Below are 21,907 nucleotides of genomic sequence, written 5' to 3'. Positions count from 1 at the left end.
TTTTCAGAAGAATAGTGATATATAACAGTTCACGGAGTTAAATTAAGATATAACGGGAAAGAACTTGCACAAAACTCATTATGTGACATCTTTACACTTTTATAAAATGATATATTAGATGAAGACCTCTGATCTAAGATCTGTTCTAGTGTTAAATTTATGTTTGGCTGTGACACTGTGATTTATTGAGACAAGTGATTTATTATCATGTTATCTGATACAGCCTTCTGGTCTTTTATAAACTTCTGAGCAAATGTTGACATATTTGACAAGCTGTTTTGACTTCCAAGTAAAACTGTTTCTGGGCGTTTATAGTGTATTTGCTCAAATATTTTAAGCTGTGAAAACTCGGCTTAAACTCATTGTAGTTGTATTGTCTTTTTGTCTTCCCTTTAGCCTTGTTTTCGTGGTCTCCGATTATTTTGTGCCTTTCTCAGTTGCAGTCAGTTCATTACTGAATGCAAATATTATTGTTCCCAATGTTTTTCTTTAAATATGCCAAAGGAATGCAAACAGCTGTTCTGTAATTCTGCTTGGATAGACAGAAAATGTAACCTTGTAATAAAGCAAGTGAGATTGGAAAATCTAGGTATGAATGTGAACAAATATAGTATCTATTTAGAATCGGTGAATACAGTTTTGAATATTCTCTAGTTGTTTCAGAGTAGTCCATTTGGTTTAGCTAATCTGATTTAAACACTCGTGTACAGTTTACTTTATGTATAATTATAAATCTAAAATGAGATTAAAAGGGAAAGGTTGGCATGTGCTTTCTGTCACTTTTTAACCTGAAAAGATTCCCACTACTACGAGGCTGGCCACTTGGCAAGTGTTACCATGTTTACTGAATGTACCCAGCCACCATAATAGTAAAGGGAAATTCCTTCATGAGATAGCAAGGCAGATCTTGATCCAAATACTGTTTGTTTCAGGTTAGATGAGCATAGTTTGGAGAATACTTCAATTTGTATACATCAGAGTTTATTATCCTTATATATTTTTTTTTTTTACAGAATTGTTGTTATAACAACATACAACTCAAAATAAAAATAATGTAGCAGGTACAATAGCATACTATGAAAGCAATCCATGAAAATCAGCATTCAACTCCCAACCAAACAAGAGCTTAAAAATTAGAGAGGTCCATCTAAAATGATTCTTTGTTCAGGACAATCTAGCCAGTAAAATAAAAGGTCGAGTACAGGGCCAACATGTTTACTTTAGGATTAAATTTAATTAGTTTTTGCATATCTCTGAAAAGGTTCTGAACCGATTATTAAGATTGACGTTAGTTATCAGTTGATTGTAAGCAGTAATCTTCTTTTTAGTCAGAGACTGTTCTTTTTGGGAGGGTACAGCAAAATGCATAACTTTAAAAAGAAGTGTCGTACAGTTGAAATCTTCTGTCTTTGGTCTCCTCTTGTCATACTTTTTCTAATGTTCTAATTCCAATCACCACAGCAAAGCTTGTCAATCCAGTTCACCTGTTCATCAAAAAAGAATATCAAATATAATACTTAAAACAATTTTTATATTTAATTTTAGCATATTTCTTAGACCTGTTTTAATTAAATTAAGTGTTATAATTCCATTTTAATATCAACAGATATTCCATTCTGATTCTGTCCTGCTCCATTTTTACATAGTAGAAATTGTAGTAAAGGTGGACAGTTATTTGTCTTGGTTAAAACACATCCCAGTCTGATAATATCAAGCTTCAATGATAAGTCATGTTGTCCTGATTGATCTGACTTTTGAAGCTGCAGAACTTGCTCTATATTTATAAGTTATGTCAGTGGCAGCAATGGACTTCTTTTGCACAAGTATTTGATTTTTACCTAAATTTCATCCCAAGTTGTTTTTTTTTTTAAAATATGTCCTTATATCAATAATAGCACTCAAATATCAAAGGACATTTTTTTTAAAGACACAGATTCCATCATCATTAAGGTTACTTTAAAGTCTAAAGCCAGTGGCACATTACACCACTTTTAGTAAGTGGGAAGGTCAAACTTGACAACTGCTGTTGCTGGAGTCGTTGCAGGCAGATGTTGGACCAAATGACTAGAAATTGCAGCGCATGACAAATTACACAACTCCATGATGACTTTCCAACACTGTTTTACATTTCTGTTGAATCGTGAGGTCATCCCTTTTTCTGACAGCCAATAACGTTCTGTCTGACAGAGCTGTACAGATGCTTTCCAGGTTTGGCAAGTTCAGTCACAGTCTTGTCTGTTGTTTTTTTCATGGTGTCGGGGTACATAAAACATGAGATATCAGACAGACAAAGAGGAGGAAACTTTAAATAGTACAGTATTCTGAAAGGCATTGTCATCAAGCGTAGATAACTGTTTCAAAAAGTCCACTATTCTATTACGTCAAACTTAAAGATGACAGCTTGTCTGTTTTTCTGGAGGATGGATTGGTGTTCTTTTCTATGTTCAGAGCGATGTTAAGTGAGTGGACTTTTCAAGTACACAAAAGATAATATGGAACAAGTTGGAAGTGATGTAGTGTAGAATAATTTGGAAGTAAAACACGTGTATTTGTGTTTAGTATCTCATTGCTTTTAAAACAAAATTGAAATGCATGTGCCCAGGATGTGAAAGGAAAATTGGAATTTTTGTAGTATCCATCACTGCCTTAATGTAACTGTAGCTTCAGAATTCTTAAGGCTAGCTGCTCTAACCATGTGAGAATGTGAAAAGTAATTACTTATAAAATCACTTATAAACACAATTCTGTTGCTCATGTTTTAACTGAACTGAGAGTGCTATAAATATTTTCCCATATTTATTTTGTAGATTTTTTGAGGTTATACCCTATGAAGGTATTTTATATGCCAGATATATTTACTACAATTGTGGCCATGGAATAAAAAATGTAGACACAAAATAAAAATATGTTTAAGACAGAATTGAAGATAAGCTTGGTATAAGCTTAGTCAAAGTTATTTCTTCAAGGTGTATACTGTATTTCTTTGCCAAAGGAAATTGCATTCTAAAGTGAAATGTATTTTATAAATTAAATATCTAGCCTGGTCTTGCATTTCATAATGGAACTAAAGGGTACTGGTGTTTCAATGTTTAAAAAAAAACAAAACCTTGAAACTTACTGAATGTATCCACTTTAAAGTAGCAAAGGTTTCTATATAAGAAATCATGATTTCCATGTTCCTGAGGCATTTTGTGACAACAAAAATAAACTGGAAGCAATAAGTTTTTTCACAAATTTCTGGTACTATTTTCTTCAGTTAAGGATACATTTCATGCTCGTTTATCTGCTCACAGCAGGTGCCATGGGTGGAGTTGTGATAACCCACACCCCTTTAAAAAGTTATATTTTGCTTATTATCCTACTTTTGTTTCTTCAGCAGTTATGTTCTGCCATGGCTGGTAACATTAGACAAATGCGTGCTCAAACCTAATGATTATTTTTTTCTCAAACAGCATGAACGTTTTGCCTGTTGCATTCTATGTTGTTCTTTTGCATATATTATGGGACGTGATTCACATGAAGTAGCACCATGGTGATGAACAGTGCACTTAAGAATTTCATTGCACTTATTACAGATAGCAATAAATCAGAACTGAAGTGATTACACTGTATTGTGTTTTCAATAAAAGCCTTAGACCTTTGATAGAGAAATACGTGGGGAGATTGTGTAACCTCCATGCATACCCTAGCACTAAAACATCTGTACTAAACTTACTAAACTTTAATCTAATTAAAATTATAGCTGTAACTCCTCTCCAGTTCTTGTCACTTGATTAACATTTTCTCTCTCTAGACTATTGAAGCACAACATGTGTCATCATTTCAGTAGGCAATATCTGTATGAAATAACAAAATGTAGTGAAAGAATGTAAGGTATCATGTGACTTTTTTCAGTAATTATTCTCTAGTTGACAATGTTACTGATGGTGATGATTTTTTGGATAAATCCACACCCCTGATCCTGATGGGTGCCACATAGGAAGATGGGCAGTGCAGTAAAGCACACAGTGAATGGCAGAATCTTCCGACAGTGTTTTGCTTGTCTTTTCTTCTTTAAATTACATGGATTACATGGTTTTTATGATACGTGTGCATTCCCAAAATGTGGTTAAATAATCAGTAGCATTTTTGGTTTGAAAAGTGAATGCATTATATGTGTTTTGATCTTTTTTTCCATGTTGGGACCTTGGGACATTCTAAAATGCAAGAGCAGGCTACGAGAATAATAAAACCACCTGTAGTTGTTTTGTGAAATTTAGAAAACAGTAGCAGTGTTGACATTACCAAAGAGAAGGAGCTTTGGATAAACTGGCCTTTATTAATCAGATGTATCAGGACTACTAAGTAACTAAGTCCTTTTCTGTATGCAGTATTTGTTAATTTTAACCTGGGGCTAATATTATTAGTTTGCTGGAGCTCCTTGCTCTTGAATATGCTACATACACTGGCCCTTGTGCCTGCTTTTCATTGGAAAACACAATTTTACATGAAATTATTATTTTGAACATATATATACTAGCAAAATACTCGCGCTTCGCAGCAGAGAAGTAGTGTGTTTAAAGAAGCAATGAAAAAGAAAAGGAAACATTCTGAAAATAATGTAACATGATTGTCAATGTAATTGTTTTGTCACTGTTGTGAGTGATGAGTGTTGCTGTGATAGATATATACACACACATATAAACATATAGCCTATATATACATAACCATACATATATACATATACACACACATATATATATATATATAATCTATACACACACACACATATATACATACATATATACACATACATCAAAATATATATATATATATATATCTGCATATACACACATACATGTACATACACACACACACACATACAGTATATATATATACACACACATACATACATACAAACCGGATTCCAAAAAAGTTGGGACACTAAACAAATTGTGAATAAAAACTGAATGCAATGATGTGGAGATGGCAAATGTCAATATTTTATTTGTAATAGAACGTAGATGACAGATCAAACGTTTAATCCGAGTAAATGTATCATTTTAAAGGAAAAATATGTTGATTCAAAATTTCACGGTGTCAACAAATCCCAAAAAGTTGGGACAAGTAGCAATAAGAGGCTGGAAAAAGTAAATTTGAGCATAACGAAGAGCTGGAAGACCAATTAACACTAATTAGGTCAATTGGCAACATGATTGGGTATAAAAAGAGCTTCTCAGAGTGTCAGTGTCTCTCAGAAGCCAAGATGGGTAGAGGATCACCAATTCCCACAATGTTACGCAGAAAGATAGTGGAGCAATATCAGAAAGGTGTTACCCAGCGCAAAATTGCAAAGACTTTGCATCTATCATCATCAACTGTGCATAACATCATCCGAAGATTCAGAGAATCTGGAACAATCTCTGTGCGTAAGAGTCAAGGCCGTAAAACCATAAGGGCCCTTAAACGACACTGCACTACAACCAGGAATGCTACTGTAAAGGAAATCACAGAAGGAGCTCAGGAATACTTCCAGAAACCATTGTCAGTGAACACAATCCACCGTGCCATCCGCCGTTGCCAGCTGAAACTCTACAGTGCAAAGAAGAGGCCATTTCTAAGCAAGATCCACAAGCTCAGGCGTTGTCACTGGGCCAGGGATCATTTAAAATGGAGTGTGGCAAAATGGAAGACTGTTCTGTGGTCAGACGAGTCACGATTCAAGTTCTTTTGGAAATCTGGGACGCCATGTCATCCGGACCAAAGAGGACAAGGACAACCCAAGTTGTTATCAACGCCAGTTCAGAAGCCTGCATCTCTGATGGTATGGGGTTGCATGAGTGTGTGTGGCATGGGCAGCTTGCATGTCTGGAAAGGCACCATCAATGCAGAAAAATATATTCAGGTTCTAGAACAACATATGCTCCCATCCAGACGTCATCTCTTTCAGGGAAGACCCTGCAATTTTCAACAAGATAATGCCAGACCACATTCTGCATCAATCAACATCATGGCTGCGAGGAGAAGGATCCGGTACTGAAATGGCCAGTCTGCAGTCCAGATCTTTCACCTATAGAGAACATTTGGCGCATCATAAAGAGGAAGGTGCGACAAAGAAGGCCCAAGACGATTGAACAGTTAGAGGCCTGTATTAGACAAGAATGGGAGAGCATTCCTATTTCTAAACTTGAGAAACTGGTCTCCTCGATCCCCAGACGTCTGTTGAGTGTTGTAAGAAGAAGGGGAGATGCCACACAGTGGTGAAAATGGTCTTGTCCCAACTTTTTTGGGATTTGTTGCCACCATGAAATTCTGAATTAACATATTTTTCCCTTAAAATGCTACATTTTCTCAGTTTAAACTTTTGTTCCGTGATTTATGTTCTATTCTGAATAAAATATTAGAAGTTGGCACCTCCGCATCATTGCATTCAGTTTTTATTCACGATTTGTATAGTATCCCAACTTTTTTGGAATCCGGTTTGTACATATCTACATATATATATATATATATATATATATATATATATATATATATATATATATACACACACACACACACACACAGAGTCTTTGGGGAGCGAGCAACTGTTGCTGGGGGTGCCAGAATCCATGAAGGAAGAAATATGAAAAACATTATTTGTACAAAATCTTAATTTATTTATCCATTCCTAAGTAATTAAATGGGCAGGCTATTTCGTATCAGTGCAATACGCTGTTTGTTAAAACGGATGACTCCCGCTGTTACGTGCAAGTCTGCCTGGATATTATGAACTATCATATCTGTTCAAGTTCTATTGAAATTTTAAATAGAAGGAATTTTTATTTAGTCGACAGAATATTATTCCGGAATAAATCAACTCAAACCTTAAATAACTTATAATATTTTGCTGTCCATAAAAATTGATCCTGTCTAAATTACACAAGTTAGAAATTAATCGTTAAAAGAACAAACACAATCACCTCCATCTGAATCTGCACAGGTGCAGTTTCCACATCGACGGCAAATGGGTTGCGAAACAACTCAAAATTGTTTTTTTTGTTCTTTAAAGCCACCAAAGCGCCGTGCGAACTCAGTGCGCAGTGCACTCAGTTTATCAGCAAAGTGCGTATTTGGGAACAGTGAACACCGTTGTGTGGACTTGGTTCAACATTACTTGGCAACAGGGAGAGTGGGGCAAGTTGCACTGGTGCATTTGTGTCTCCCATAAAAGTAGCTTCACTTGAAATCAGTTTGTGATTTTGCACGGGTAAAAATGTCTGCTGAAGTGTCAGATTCTTCTTTAACTTTTCTGCTTTCTGTATCTTGTGCATTGCATTCAGGTCTTTCAGATTATCTTGATGTTTTGTCTCATAGTGCCGTCTTAGATTAAATTCTGTAATTACAGCCACATTAGCTCCACAAATGAAACACACGGGTTTACCGGCAATGTCAGTAAACATATAAGCCTCCCATCGGTTTTTAAAGGCTCTATGTTCAGAATCACCTTTTCTCTTTGGCATCGTGTGGGCTAGCTTGGCAATAACTTGCAGCATCATAAGCTAAACTTGACTAACGCGGTAAGTGTTTGGCAAGGCAGCTGAAGCGCTGCATTATGGGATCTGTAGTTTATTGTGTTACCAGCGCTTCATATCCCCGGGCCTTTAATAACAATAATACATAAAATGATCTCGTGGGCCGGATATAAATACTATAATTACACCGTATACATACTATAAAACTCTTTCCGACCTTCCTTAATCTAATGCAGGTAACTCGCTCAATTAATGCTGTTTTCAAATATAAAGATGTCTTTTTCTGGAGCTAAAATCCTTTACTCTCTTTTAATCATCTCATTCATATATGTGCAGAGTTCGATTATTACCTAAACATCGTCTTAATGGAATTCTCCACCCAAAAATTTTATTTCATATTGTATGTTACTTACCCCATTCACTTTTTATTGTTAGCTGAGAAAAAAATGTTAACTTGGACATTTTACTGCAGAATGAGAGAAAACAGTTACGAATGAAACTGGAAATCGATGTGGAGGTGCCTATTTTTTTAAATCCGTAATGGATTTATAGAAAATACTAAGTTGTAAGATTTTAATAACATATCCAAAGACAGAAACTTTTTTTGTTTGTTAAAAATATTGGATCCATTCTGTAGCATTACATTATTCTGTAAGAAATAAATGGTTAAAGAATAGATAGCTCTTAGCAAGTTAATAAAATCTGCCTAAGATTTTATGTTGCATGAATTTCTTGACTTTATTCTGAAATGATAAATTAATGTCTGAACGTTTTAGCACCCCAGGCTTTAACATTCATTATCAAATACTGGAGAGCCCAAATAGTTTAGTAGACAGTCCAACTGAAAGTGTCATCAAACATTACAGAAAGCTATTAAAATGACAATTAACCATTAATATTGACTAATATGAGCAACATTTTAATGTGTTGGACAGCAACCATCCTCATGGCTAATTTTATTTCCTCTTAACTTTACTGTGGTGAGATATGAAAAAATCTTCTTCTTCTTAGTTAAAGATGTTAAGATTTGCATTGGGTGTGACGAGGATGGGCAGGATTAGAAATGAGTACATTAGAGCAGGGGTCGCCAACTTCGTTCCTGAAGGACCACCATGGCGGCAGGTTTTCATTCTAACCCTTTTCTTAATGAGTGACCAGTTTTTGCTGCTAATTAACTTCTTTTGAATTCATCTCAATTGACTTGCTCTTGAAGACTCAGGCCCCTTAATTGTTTATTTTTCCTTAATTAGCAACCAAACAATAATGAGATACAAAATGTGCCAAAATAAATGGTTTCCATCATACAGTATCTGAAAACAAACAAAGATGAAGGTCTCTGGAATGTTGATCTGTTCAGGTCCACAAAACATTTTAACAGTGCTCTTAGAAAAGAGAAGATCAACAGTTTCAAAAATGTCTGCTAATGCACCATGAGAGCAGCAACAAACTGGTTTAATTAATGTCAGGAATCAACTCCTAATTAAGCAACTGGTTGGAGTGAAATAGGTTGGAGTTTGAGGCCCTGACTTAGTTGGTCTTCTGTTGGCTCACTCACTTCACATTACATTTCTGTTTGGTGCCATTTAAGGAAAGCAATGAAGCAATTCAGAGGAATGATAAAGAAATTCAGGGGAACAGATTAAGTCAATTAAAACAAATTCACAAGAAGTTAATTAGCAGCACAAATGGGGCACTCATAAAAAAAAAAAAAGGGTTAGAATGAAAACCTGCAGCCACAGTGGTCCTTCGGGACCGGAGTTGGTGACCCCTGCATTAGAGGGTCAGCTCAGGTTGGACGGTTGGGAGACAAAGTCAGAGAGGCAAGATTGCGTTGGTTTGGAAATGTGCAGAGGAGAGATTATGGGTATATTAGGAGAAGGATGCAATGGATAGAACTGCCAGGGAAGAGGAAAAGAGGAAGGTCTAAGTGAAGGTTTATGGATGTGGTGAGAGAGGACATGCAGGTGATGGGTGTAATAGAGCAAGATGCAGAGGACAGGACAATATGGAACAAGATGATCCACTGTTGGAAGCAGCTGAAAGAAGTACTGTATAGTTAAATAAATACAATGTGAAACTCGGCAAAATACAAAAGTATGTATAAGAAATATAAAAATATGCTGTATGCATGCATCTGTAGTAGAGATGAGCTTCATCAACTACGTTTTTTCATTAAGGCACCTTTTTTCATTGTCTCAGATGCCACAAAAGAGCAATACACTGTTTGCCTCCTCTGCCATCCAATAAATAATATAATAGCATTTGATGCTGTACCAGACAAAGAGTTAGTTTTTACCTGCAGGTCATTAGATTGTTAACTTTCATGTGAACTCTATTATGTACAGTAAGCACTTGTACTACTAAGAAATCTTCAATTCCAAATCAATGTAACTGGCCATTCTTTTGCTCAGTTACCTGTATTGTGTGGTTATTACTTGCGCCTACTGTATTGTCACGGCATGTTTTAACTGGTTGAACTAGCAACAAATACTTTCAGTTGAACTGTAAGGAGTAGTGAAATTGAATTGAATTGAATTGAGCAATCTGGTCATGTTATTCAAAAGTTAACCAAACATTCCCTAGGAGAAGGGGGATAAGTGAAAAACAAAAGTAGTTTTGGTGTCTGGCTGGCTTTCCTTGTCAGTGGCATGAGGCTGTTGCCCTGCTTGTCAAAGGCAGACTCTTCAATAGAGGTCTTTGTGGGATTTATTGCATCTCACAGCTCCATTACTACATAAAACGTTTCTTCCTCTAGTAGCTTAAGTGATATATTCCTGCTGAGAAGCAGAGAAGCCTTCTTTTCATTTCCCATTGTATTTTTCTGAATGTGTCCCTGCTGTATGGCACTGGCATGTACTCAAAGTGTAGAGAAAAAGCTGAAATCATTTATTTTTTGCTTACATTACATCTACATGTCTTTAGAGTAGCTTATTTTTTTGTGGATAAAAGCCTAGATATTATTATGGTGCTGTCAACAAGGTCCTGAACTTTTTGTTTAAAATCAAACTAACATGTTGTTTTTGAGTAATTATATGAGCTATTATGCTTTTTGACTCTGCCCAATTTTTAAACACTTCACAGTCGTATGTGCTTATTCCTATGCTTACATTGCATTTTAACCAGGTAGTGACAGTTTGCTCTGGATAGCATGCAGCCAGATCTGATGTTATAACATTCATGGTGTCAAAAAAAAAAATACATTTAAAAATGACAAGATGGACTTGCAAAAGTGGAAGGTTGTTGCTTGTTTGTTCTGCACACAGGTTAGACTTAGAGTCAAAATCCCCCCCAAGAGAGACCACTGCAAGGTCACATCTGGAATAATTCAGATGAAAGTGGGCTTCATTTTTTTTTCTCCACGATACTGGACGAATACGTATCTCTGAGCTTAATCCCAAAGGCAGTCAAGTTTTTGTTTTTTTTTAACCCCTTTTGCAGAGTAGATATTCACAAGGTGCTTTTATACAGGATATATTTTCAATTATTGTAAAGGTAATCATTATATGTATAAATATCATGATGCCCAACAGTGCACTTCTTGAAACTGGACAAATCCTGCAGGCAGTTGCATTAAACCATGGCAAAAAATGTTACACCTGATGCCGTGGAAGACATTCTCCTGGGTTTTTTGAAGCTAAAAAGGAATCAATTCAATGTTTGTCTAGTAACATTTTAAGATTATCAGGTTTTTTGTTTTTTTTTTGTCTTTTTTTGTTTTTTTAGACTTGTGCATAGTTTCTATTTTTTCATTTTTTAACCTAGTTATTCAACTAGGTGGTCTCATGTGCCTCTAATCTCTTGTTTTTCTACATCAATTGGGATTGCTAAAGTGATTAAATATTAATGTATTCATACATTTGATTTTAATTAAGATCAGCTAAAACAGAGAAGGGAAGAGGAAAATTTATATTCTGCAATAATTCCTTCTGCCTTAGCCATCCAGCTTCTCTCTAGACTGTCCAACAATACCACATGATAGCTCAGTCATATAATGGTCGTCTTTTCAAAATGTGAAGAAGTTTCACCATTGAGTCCAGGGTCTACCAGTATTTGCATGGATTTGTATCCCTGACATCCCAGATCCATACATGTTAATGTAACTATTTGAGTGTGGGCAACGTGCACAATTTAGCTCTCCTGTCTCCAATGGCATTGTCCATTGATGGGGCATCTTCTAGATTGTAACTGAGGATGGACCTGTAGCAGGTGAGGAGACAGACCTGTAGTACAGTTCAAAAGTGGAGATTTTATTGTCATAAATCAGGAAGTGCAAATTTTTCAAGTTTACAAAAATAGTGCATGGCCCACAAGAAATAAAGAAATATATGTTAAAAACAGAGCCATAAAAAAGACTTTGTCCAAAAGGTGAATATAAACAAACATTTAAAATCCAATGAAAGGTAATATCCTGGACTCGGGACATTGCTTTGGATCACTAGTTGTACATCATGCTGCATCCCCAGTCTGTCACCTCTTCCATTGGTGTCTGTTGACTCGCTCTGCCCCGCTAGTGGTTGCTGCAGCTTCATCTGCACCAGTCCTGGTTGCCATAGGTCCTGAGCTGTGATCTCACTTTGCGTCTACAGTACACCGACGCCACCTTGCCCCCAACTAGATGTTGTCACACTCCAGATCTTCTTTCCTCCAAACACAGACTCCCAGTGGTCTCTTGCCATTCTCGTCTGCTATGTTTATGAAAGTCATCAGATTTGAATGATGCACTTCCAGGAATGCCCATGTTAGTCCTTAGCACTGCTCTCTTTAACTTGCTCAACAGTGTTGATACATCCTGACCTTCACTGAGAATACCTCTGCTTATGACCCTATTTTTGCAAATGATCACTCCGCCATTATTTTCATTTTTTTTCCCTGAACTCACCCCTCCACTGTATAAACTAGTGGCTCCCAGCTATTGCCTAATCGCCATACTACTGGCAGTGGCATCTGTGATTACATGCCCTCATGTGCAATTTGCTCAAAAGGAAATGATGTCTTAAAAAGCATCTTGTGACACACCCTGTCACATTACCACTCACCTCAAGCCACAACTTCACACAGATGAACTGTTCACACAACCCAACAGTTAAAAAAAAATTGGAAGCCCTGGGCAGGAGGTAGTGAACATCACCGCTGTTTTAAAAACCACTAAAAGCCCTTCATTCTTAACAGCCCCCGAATTAAAAAAACAAAGAAAACAGGTAAACACAAATTGAGGACAATAGAACAATCAATAACTAGAAGCAATTAAAACAATTAAAATTGTTTCCATCGTCCATTTTGTGTCTTCATACATCCTTCATTCAAATGGGGTGGGAAACCACCTCTGGCACTTTCTCATATAGTCCTCTGCCATCCTCTTCACTCCCTCACTGCCACTGGTCCATTCCACCACTAACACCATAATGTGATGCCAGCTACAAGCAACCTGGGCATCACACGTGACTCAGAATTGGATGAAGGGGTTAAGTTATGGATGGCTGGATGAATGAAAGTACAGGCACTCTTAATATCTGATTCAGTGCTAAATCCTAATCAAAAATGGCAGTGATGTCAATTTCCATTATATGTCAGGGAGAAGATTAAGGGTGTTGAGAAATATAACAGCCTGTCACATTGATCCTCAAAATTAATATGAATAGCCTCGTCAGCAGTTCCAGCAGGAGTTCTAAAAGTGTTCAATATATATCTACAGTCAAAGTAAAAAGTATGTGAACACTTTGGAATTATCTGGTTTACTGCATGAACTCATAAAAAGTGATCTGATCTTCATCTAAGTCACAGGTACTGATATACACAATGAGCTTAAGCCAGTGACACACAAAAAATTCTACTTTTTCATGTCTTTATTTTACAAACGCATTCAATGTACATAGTGGTAGTGGAAAAAGTAAGTGAAACTTTGGGATTTAATAACTGTTTGACCCTCCTTTGGCAGCAATGACCTCAACCAGGCAGTAACTTCCTGGGGGATTTTAGCCCATTCTTCCCTGCAGAACTGCCTTAACTCTTCCACATTCTTTGGTTGTCTTCTGTGAATGTCTCTCTTCAAATCATTCCACAGCATCTCAATAGGATTGAGATCTGGGCTCTGACTGGGCCACTCCAAAAGGCTTAGTTTTTTCTTCTGAAGCCATTGTGCTGTGGATTTGCAGCGATATTTGGGGTTATTTTCCTGTTGCATCACCCAGCCTCTTCTGAGCTTAAGTTGACAGACAGACACCCTCACATTATCCATCCATCCATCCATCCTCTTCCGCTTATGCCTTCGGGGCAGCAGCAAGCAGAGAGGCCCAGACTTCCCTCTCCCCGCCACTCTTCCGGGAGAACATTCCCAGGCCAGCCGGAGACTTTCCAGCGTGTTGTCTTCTGTGAACACCTCACCAATGTCCTCTTCAAATCATTCCACAGCTTCTCACCCATCTCACTCATTTAGGATCTCGTTCTTTTGTCACTACCCATAGCTCATCATAGGTGAGGGTGGGCGTAGATCTGGTAAATTGACTGGCCTTACGGCCAGCTCCTTTTCACCACGACAGACCGATGCAGAGCCGCATCACTGCGGAACCGATCCGCCTGTCGATCTACGCTCCATTCTTCCCTTCGTGAACAAGACCCGAGATACTTGAACTCTCCAAGGATCTCTCCCCAACCCAGGGCACTCCACCCTTTTCCGGCTGAGGCTGTGGATTTGGAGGTGCTGATTCTCATATTCACACTGGGAACCGATCCAGAGAGCTGAAGATCACGCCTGATGAAGCAAACAGGACAACATCATCTGCAGTGACCCAATCCTGACCCAGCCTTCTTCTGAAATTCTGTCCTTAAAAGTTGACAGAACAGACAAAGGGCAGCCCTCACATTATCCTGGAGAATTTGTTGATAAACTTGTGAATTTATTTTCCCCCAATGATGGCAAGCTGTCCAGGCCCTGATGCAGCAAAGCAGGCTGATGTTCCCTCCACCATACTTTACTGTAGGGATGATGTTTTGATGTTGATATGCAGTGCCCTTTTTACGCCAAAAGAAGTTCTGCTTGTTCCTCCCAAATAGTTCAATTTTGGTTTCATCATTCCACATAACATTTTCCCAGTACCGTTGTGGAGTGTCCAAGTGCTCTTTCACAAACTTCAGGTATTCAGAAATGTTCTTTTTTTGATAGCAGTGGCTTCCTTCTTGATGTCCTGTCATGGACTCACTCCTTTCTTGTTCATTGTTTTGCGTATAGTTGACTCATGAACAGAGATGTTAGCCAGTTCACTCTAGGGTTCTTCTTTACCTCATTGCTGACTTTGTGCTGTGCTCTTGGGTTCATCATGGCAGGGCACCCACTTCTACGCAGGATAGCCACAATACCAAATTTTCTCCATTTATAAACAACTTGCCTAACAGTAGACTGATGAATATCTAAAATCTTTGAGATGACTTTGTAACCCTTTTGAGCCTTATGTAGATTAACAATTCTCAATCATAGCTCTTCAGAAAGCTCTTTTGTGCGAGGCATGATTCCCATCTGGATATGCTTCTTGTCAAAAGCTCAAACTCAAACTTTATCGTGTTTTTTGTCAAAGTAATTCTAAGCCACACATCTGAACTCGTTTCATTAAATGGACTCCAGGTATGCTAAATTCTGACTGCAATGAACTTTTTAAAAAGTCATTAGCTTAGGGTTCAGTTATTTTTTCCAACCTTCAGTTTCATAGTTTGAATGATTTATTCAATATGGTCAAAAATTCTCTAAAAATCTGTGTATCTTTAGTTATAGGAGACTGTGTTTGTTCATTATTGTGACTGACATGAAGATATGACCATGTTTTATATGGGAATTAGACATAAATATAGATAATTCCTAGGGGTTCATATAATTTTTACTGTAACTGTACTTTTTTGCTATCTATGATCTTCTCATTGGAAACACTTTTATCAAGTGCAAATGGAGTCTTGTATACCATCTTATGTTTCTGGGCCAGTTTAACACTAGAATTACCAGAGCCTACGAAAAAACTCATAGATTCGTCCCACCTTAAATCGCTTCTTAAATCTGTTCATACCTCTCCGCCGGCGTCTTTTGTCTTCTAAATGTGCCGATAAAGACAAGCTGCAAGCAGCCGGCTATTCCATCCCCCCACTGACTTAGAACGTGCACGAACTTCTCTTAGCTCATGCCTAATGGGCATAGGGTCAAAGGTACGTGTCATCTACAGCTATGTTATTTTGGTGCACTTGAACTATCAGTATGTAAAGAATAGTCATTGAAACATATTGCTTTGGTTTTCTTGGACAACTGCAGTTTGGGTTATTATGAATGTTGATGGGGGACTCAATGTTTGAAGCTTTAAAAACATGTGTAAAATGTTATCAGCACATATTTAATGTGCTGTTCACTTTGAAAAATGTCTGCATTTTATTTGATGATGAATTTTTAATTAAAATTTAGTAGGAGTAGTTTTGTGACTTTTCACCATATTTATTATATGTTGCTAGTTTATTGTATTTTTTATTTTGCAGTTCAAGACTAATGCAAATCCTGATATACCAATCTCAACAGAAGGGGGATCTTCACAAGTGAATTTCCTGTCAAACCAGCAGGTACGCTTTGTGTAATTAAATGGGATCTAATAATGCATATTTTATGAAGAGTGTTTTGTTTGAGAAAATTCCTGTTTTGCATTTAATTCAGTCTGTACACCTCTGACTTTAAATGTAACACCAGGCCATATGATTTACCGAAATTCTCAGATATAGGTCAGTCTGGTGGAAAACATTTGTTTCTTGATGCCGAAGCAATTGTCTGCAACCTTACATTGACAAAACCAAAGAACTGGCCATTGATATTTGCTGCATCAGACAGCCTTTATACCCTGGTTAGTATTCATGGAATGAATGTGGAGGTGCTACAAGCTGCTCTACGTACTTGGAGGTCCACATCAAAGACAATCTGGACTGGTCTCATAACACAGAGAAACAATAGAAGAAATGGTAGAGCAGACTTTTTCTTTTTTCTTAGGAGACTGTGCCCCGTTACTCTGGGAAATGACATCCTTCACATCTACTACTCTGCAATGGCCAGTGCAATTTTCTATGTTGTGGTGTTCTGGGCTGGTAACATCACCACAAGGGTGGCCCACTGAATCAATAATCTGATTAAGAAAGCAGGCTTAGTGGACCTGCTAGAGATAAGAGTGAAATAGAGAAAGAAGACAGAACTGAGTGCCATTATGAACAATGCTGCAGACCCTCTGTCTGACTCAAAGTACTTTCAACTAATGAATTTTTCAGCAAAAAAGTGTCAAGAAACACTGCAGGGACTCCTTTATAAGAAACAGCAATAATGACCCACTGTGACTTCGACTGCTCTTTTTTATGTTTAGTCAAGTCCAAAGTTTTCTTTCCTTTTAGTAATTCTTGTGTTTTTTTGTTTGTTGTAATATTTACGCATGCAAGTCTCTTGAAGACAAACCTCTCTCTGTCTGTCAGTCCGTCCATCTAATCTATGTAATTTATTTCATCTGTATCTATTTAATCTATCATCTGTCCTTCCTATTAGGCTAAATTCAACGCTGATTACAAAAAATGAGGCAAAACTGTAGTATCTCTCTAATGTAGCCAGTGATTAATGCTTCTTCCTTTAAAGCAAAGAAATGAATATTCCCAAAATTATACCCAAAAGCAAACAACGAGCTTTTCAAAGGATGTTTCAGCACTGACATAATAATTTTAAATTTATGAAAAGTTGTGGAAAATCAACAAGCATCAGTGATCATTAACACAGATAAACAACTGCACCTTGAATCACTGATGATCATAACAACAAAGAAATCATAACAAAATAGAAAAGAAATTGGTTGCATTTCCTTTTAATAGTCTGAGGCCCGATGAAGCTTCAGATTAATAGATTTTGTTTTTTAAATGTTATAGGTTTTTTTTATTTATATTCAGTGTACAGTAATCCCTCCTCGATCGCGGGGGTTGCATTCCAGAACCCCCCGCGATAGATGAAAATCCGCGAAGTAGAAACCATATGCTTGCATGGTTATTTTTATATATTTTAAGCCCTTATAAAATCTCCCACACTGTTATCATTATTAGAGCACTCTAGACATGAAATAACACCCTTTAGTCAAAAGTTTAAACTGTGCTCCATGACAAGACAGAGATGACAGTTCTTTCTCACAATTAAAAGAATGCAAACATATCTTCTCTTCAAAGGAGCGCTGTCAGGGGCAGAGAATGTCTGAGAGAGAGAGCGAGATAAAAGCAAGCAATCAAAAAATCAATACGTGCTTTTACCGCAATAAAGCGGCATTTTTGTAGAGGAGCATCCGTATCCTCTAAGCAAACAGCCCCTCTGCTCACACCCCCTCCGTCAGGCGCAGAGAATTTCAGGGAGGGTGAAAGACCGAGAAAAGCAAACAATGAAGCACCGCGCGGGAAGCATATCTTATATCATTGAGGAGTTTTAGTTAATATGTAATACATGCTCTGATTCGGTAGCTTCTAAGCCATCCGCCAATAGCGTCCCTTGTATGAAATCAACTGGGCAAATAAACTGAGGAAGCATGTACCATTAATTAAAAGACCCATTGTCCACAGAAATCCGCGAACCAGCGAAAAATCTGTGATATATATTTAGATATGCTTACATTTAAAATCCGCGATAGAGTGAAGCCGCGAAAGTCGAAGCGCAATATAGCAAGGGATTACTGTATTCCATCTACAGGGGGATAACACTGCTCTCGGTGACAGGTAAGGTCCTTGCTAGGGTCGACCTCAATAGGATCCGTGATCACTTGCTCACCTACCAGCAACCGGAACTGTCTGGTTTTACGCCTAAGAAGTCTACCGTCGACCGCATCCTAGTACTGAGGGTTCTCATAGAGCGCAAACGCGAATATCGGCAGAGTTTCTTTGCAGCCTTTGTCGATTTTCTCAAAGCGTTCGACTCAGTTGATCGAGCTGCCCTGTCGGACATCCGGAGGGTTCGCGGGATCCCCTTGAGGTTGCTGGATATCATGGCCAGCCTGTACACTGGTACTCTGAGTGCTGTGCAGAGTGGAGGCAGGACCTGTGCGTTTTTCCCAGTTGATTCTGGGGTTCGTCAGGAGTGTGTTCTGCTCCTACTCTGTTCAACGCTTGTATGGACTGGGTGTTGGGCAGGGTTGCGGGGTCCAGCGGCTGTGGGGCATCTGTTGGTGAAGAAAGATTCACAGATCTTGACTTTGCTGACAATGCTGTGATCTTAGGGGTGTTAATGGAGGCTCTGATTGGGGCGCTCAAGAGACTGAGTGAGGAGTCTGAGTGTCTGGGCTTGCAAGTGTCCTGGATAAAAACTAAGATCCAGGCCTTTAATGACCGCATGGGCACAGCCATCAGCAGTGTGTCTGTTTGTGGAGAGAGTGCCGACCTTGCTGAGAGGTTTACGTACCTTGGCAGTGACATTCATGTCTCTGGTAACTCTTCCTGTGAAGTCAGTAGATGGATTGGGAGAGCATGTGTGGCCATGAGGTTGCTCGAAGGGGGTGTGTGGCGCTGCCGATATCTATGCAAAAGGACGAAGGTCCAAGTCTTTAGAGTCCTGGTGCTTCCTGTCTTGCTATATGGTTGTGAGAAATAAACGCTATCCAGTGACCTGAGACGAAGACTGGACTCCTTTGGTACTGTGTCTCTCTGGAAAATCCTTGGGTACCATTAGTTTGACTTTGTGTTGAATGAGCGGTTGCTCATGGAGTCCCGAATCAGGCACATTACCTGCATTGTGAGGGAGCGTCAGTTACGGCACTACGGCCTTGTGGCGCGTTTCCATGAGGGTGATCCGGCTCATAAGATCCACATTGTTGGGGACCCAAGTGTCTGGACCAGGCCAAGTGTTCGCCCACGTAACACCTGGCTGCGGCAGATGGAGGGTCATTTCCGGAGGGTAGGACTGGACCGCGTGCCTGCCTGGAGGGTTGCCAACTGGGATCCTGAGTTGTTTCGCCGTGTAGTGGGTGCAGCAACGCACTGTACCAGTACATGCTCCCCGACCTGACTTGACTTGCTCATTCCATGTAACATTTTTAAAAAGGTTTGCAGTTGATTCCTCTTCTTCTTGCAGTTGTAAAAGTGTTTTTACCTTCTGGAACATTTTTATATAGACTCTTAAGAGAACCTTCCACAACAAAGATCCCACACATAAATAGCATGGACTGATTTTGTGTTATGTAAAATTGAAACGAAAGGAAAAGCATCATAAATCATTAAACTGTGCCCTGCCCTGATATTACTCTGCTATCCTTGTTGCAAGACAGCAGCACTACCACTGTACTACTCTACAGTAGCACTGTGTACGATAAACGTAATGCTTAAACTGCATGCTATAACAACTCTTTACTCACTAACCAATACAAATTTATGCTTTTAAAACAATATAGATACAATTAAACTATAATTTAAAATATTAAACAGTATTTTAAAATAATGATCATCCTTAATCTCTTTCAGCAAAGCTTTTTAAAATAAAGAAAAGATACATATCTACACCTAATGAGGAAATGTGACCAATAGAGGAGGATTATGAAACAAAATAATAAAGAAGTGGAATGAGAATGATTGGATGGATAGGCTGACTTTCACTGAGAAAGAGGAAGATGTTTTCAGAGATGAAAAAGTATTAGTTTTGGCAAATGGAGTGCAGTATAGGGAATGGCATGTGTATTATATTTTCCTCATCTGGTTCAACTCAACTTAATATTGTTGAGTACTCTTTATGGAGGACAGGCTTGGAGATTTTACATATATTTACAGGGAATATTGCAATAAAAGAAAGGACAATACCTGTTATTTACATTCATAACTCTACATATCTAGTTAAATGCAATAAAACAGAAACCACATCACTTTCACAGTAAAACATGTCATAAACAGACTTTAAGATCTTGTGTTATTTTATTTTTTCTGTTTACTTAGGAGTGCTATGCAGGAACTATCTGAGTCAAGTAAATGTAATGTGCCGACCTTAATGAAGAGAGAGAAGAATAAAGACTCGTGTCAACAGGCAGATCAGATTCCAAAGCTGCTTGTGTCAATTCAGGAAAGCATGACCGATAGTGTTAAGAAGAGCACAAAGCATCTGTCACACCAAGTGGCTGTTTTGAGGTATCATTTCAACACACTGCATAATTTTGTGGTATGTTGATGTGGAAGAAAGAAATTACTGTTTTTTAATATACTTGAGTAATGCAGGCGTTAGTTTAGAAGTCAAAAAAACAAAGGCCCCTTTCCCTACGAAACAATCTTCAATTCATTTTGCACATGTTTTCTCCCCATTTCTGGTCATACATAATATGACTTACTTTTACAGTCACTGTCTGCTTAACAGTAGAAATCAGTTATTGTGACATTTGTTACTGGTTACATTATTTTCATAATAAAATCTTATTGTAATGACAGGTTGATTTTATTAGTCTAAATATACAATGTTTAAATTTAGAGCATAGATTGCAAATTTTTTCATTATATAATTATTAAGGTCTGCCAACATCTTTTACTTATTTAATTATTTGTGATAGTAATAGTGCATCCAGCAATATTGTTTGTAAATTAATGAATTTATTGCCTGATGCTTGAGGCAGCATATATCTCTCTCTATTATAAAAGGAAATCCTGGGACGAGACTTTCTCAGAGATAATTAAGGTCCCACGAGACAAGACTTTTTGTCAAGAGATTTTAACAAGTCCCACACTCCTCTCAAACATTTACAGCCACACCCACGTTCCATTCACTTTTCATTCTTTTGAATGCTATTGTCAGACACAGTTCCTGTGCTCTCTGCTCCAAGTGGGGTTGGAAATAAAAAACAAAGAGTAGAAGACAAAGTAGAATGTCATAATGAGGTTCAAAAATGTTGGCGCGATACACATGCAAAGCAGTTTAGAGATAATGCAAGTACTAAAATTCGAAAGTCTCAAAAAACTGATAGTAAAGATCACATTAGTGCTAACAAACGGTAATTATTACTCAGTAAAATAATGGAAGAGCGAAAAGAGACCAAATATATGGACATAGGTGATATGACAGAAGTATGTAGATATTGTTTGGCTTTAAACTTTAAGTTGGAGACTTGTAGATTGTCTAATTAATGTTGCCATCAGGGAAAAGTAGTGTTTCTTCCCAATGAAGAGGCCTATCTGTGAGAATTAAAAGATTTGTAGTTTGGTGAAAGTGAAATCCACATACGTGAGCGGCAGAGACGCAAATTGGCTGGTGCGTAGTGCAGGCCGGGGGGGGTGGGGGAGGTTGGCAAGCAAAGCGAGCAGGGGCCAAAGCCCCCTAGTCTATCTATACAATTTAACATTTAGCAAGCATATAACAATTGAAGCTAGGAAAATGAATGTACTGTCCGATTACGTGGACCTGCAAAGAAAAGTTTTATGTTGCT

General features: G+C 37.9%; 1 protein-coding gene across 1 annotated transcript in view; it reads left to right on the top strand.

Moving 5' to 3' along the window:
* The window catches only part of vangl2 (VANGL planar cell polarity protein 2), an 85,240-nt gene that overhangs the window by 26,366 nt on the left and 36,967 nt on the right, over positions 1-21,907 (top strand). Inside the window, exon 2 of the mRNA XM_039741479.1 lies at positions 15,999-16,079. The gene's annotated coding sequence lies outside the window, so the exon portion shown is untranslated. The remainder of the gene's footprint in view (positions 1-15,998; positions 16,080-21,907) is intronic.

This window comes from Polypterus senegalus, chromosome 18, assembly GCF_016835505.1.
Source record: "Polypterus senegalus isolate Bchr_013 chromosome 18, ASM1683550v1, whole genome shotgun sequence".
Lineage (NCBI taxonomy): Eukaryota > Metazoa > Chordata > Cladistia > Polypteriformes > Polypteridae > Polypterus > Polypterus senegalus.
This window is presented reverse-complemented; position numbering and strand designations above follow the sequence as displayed.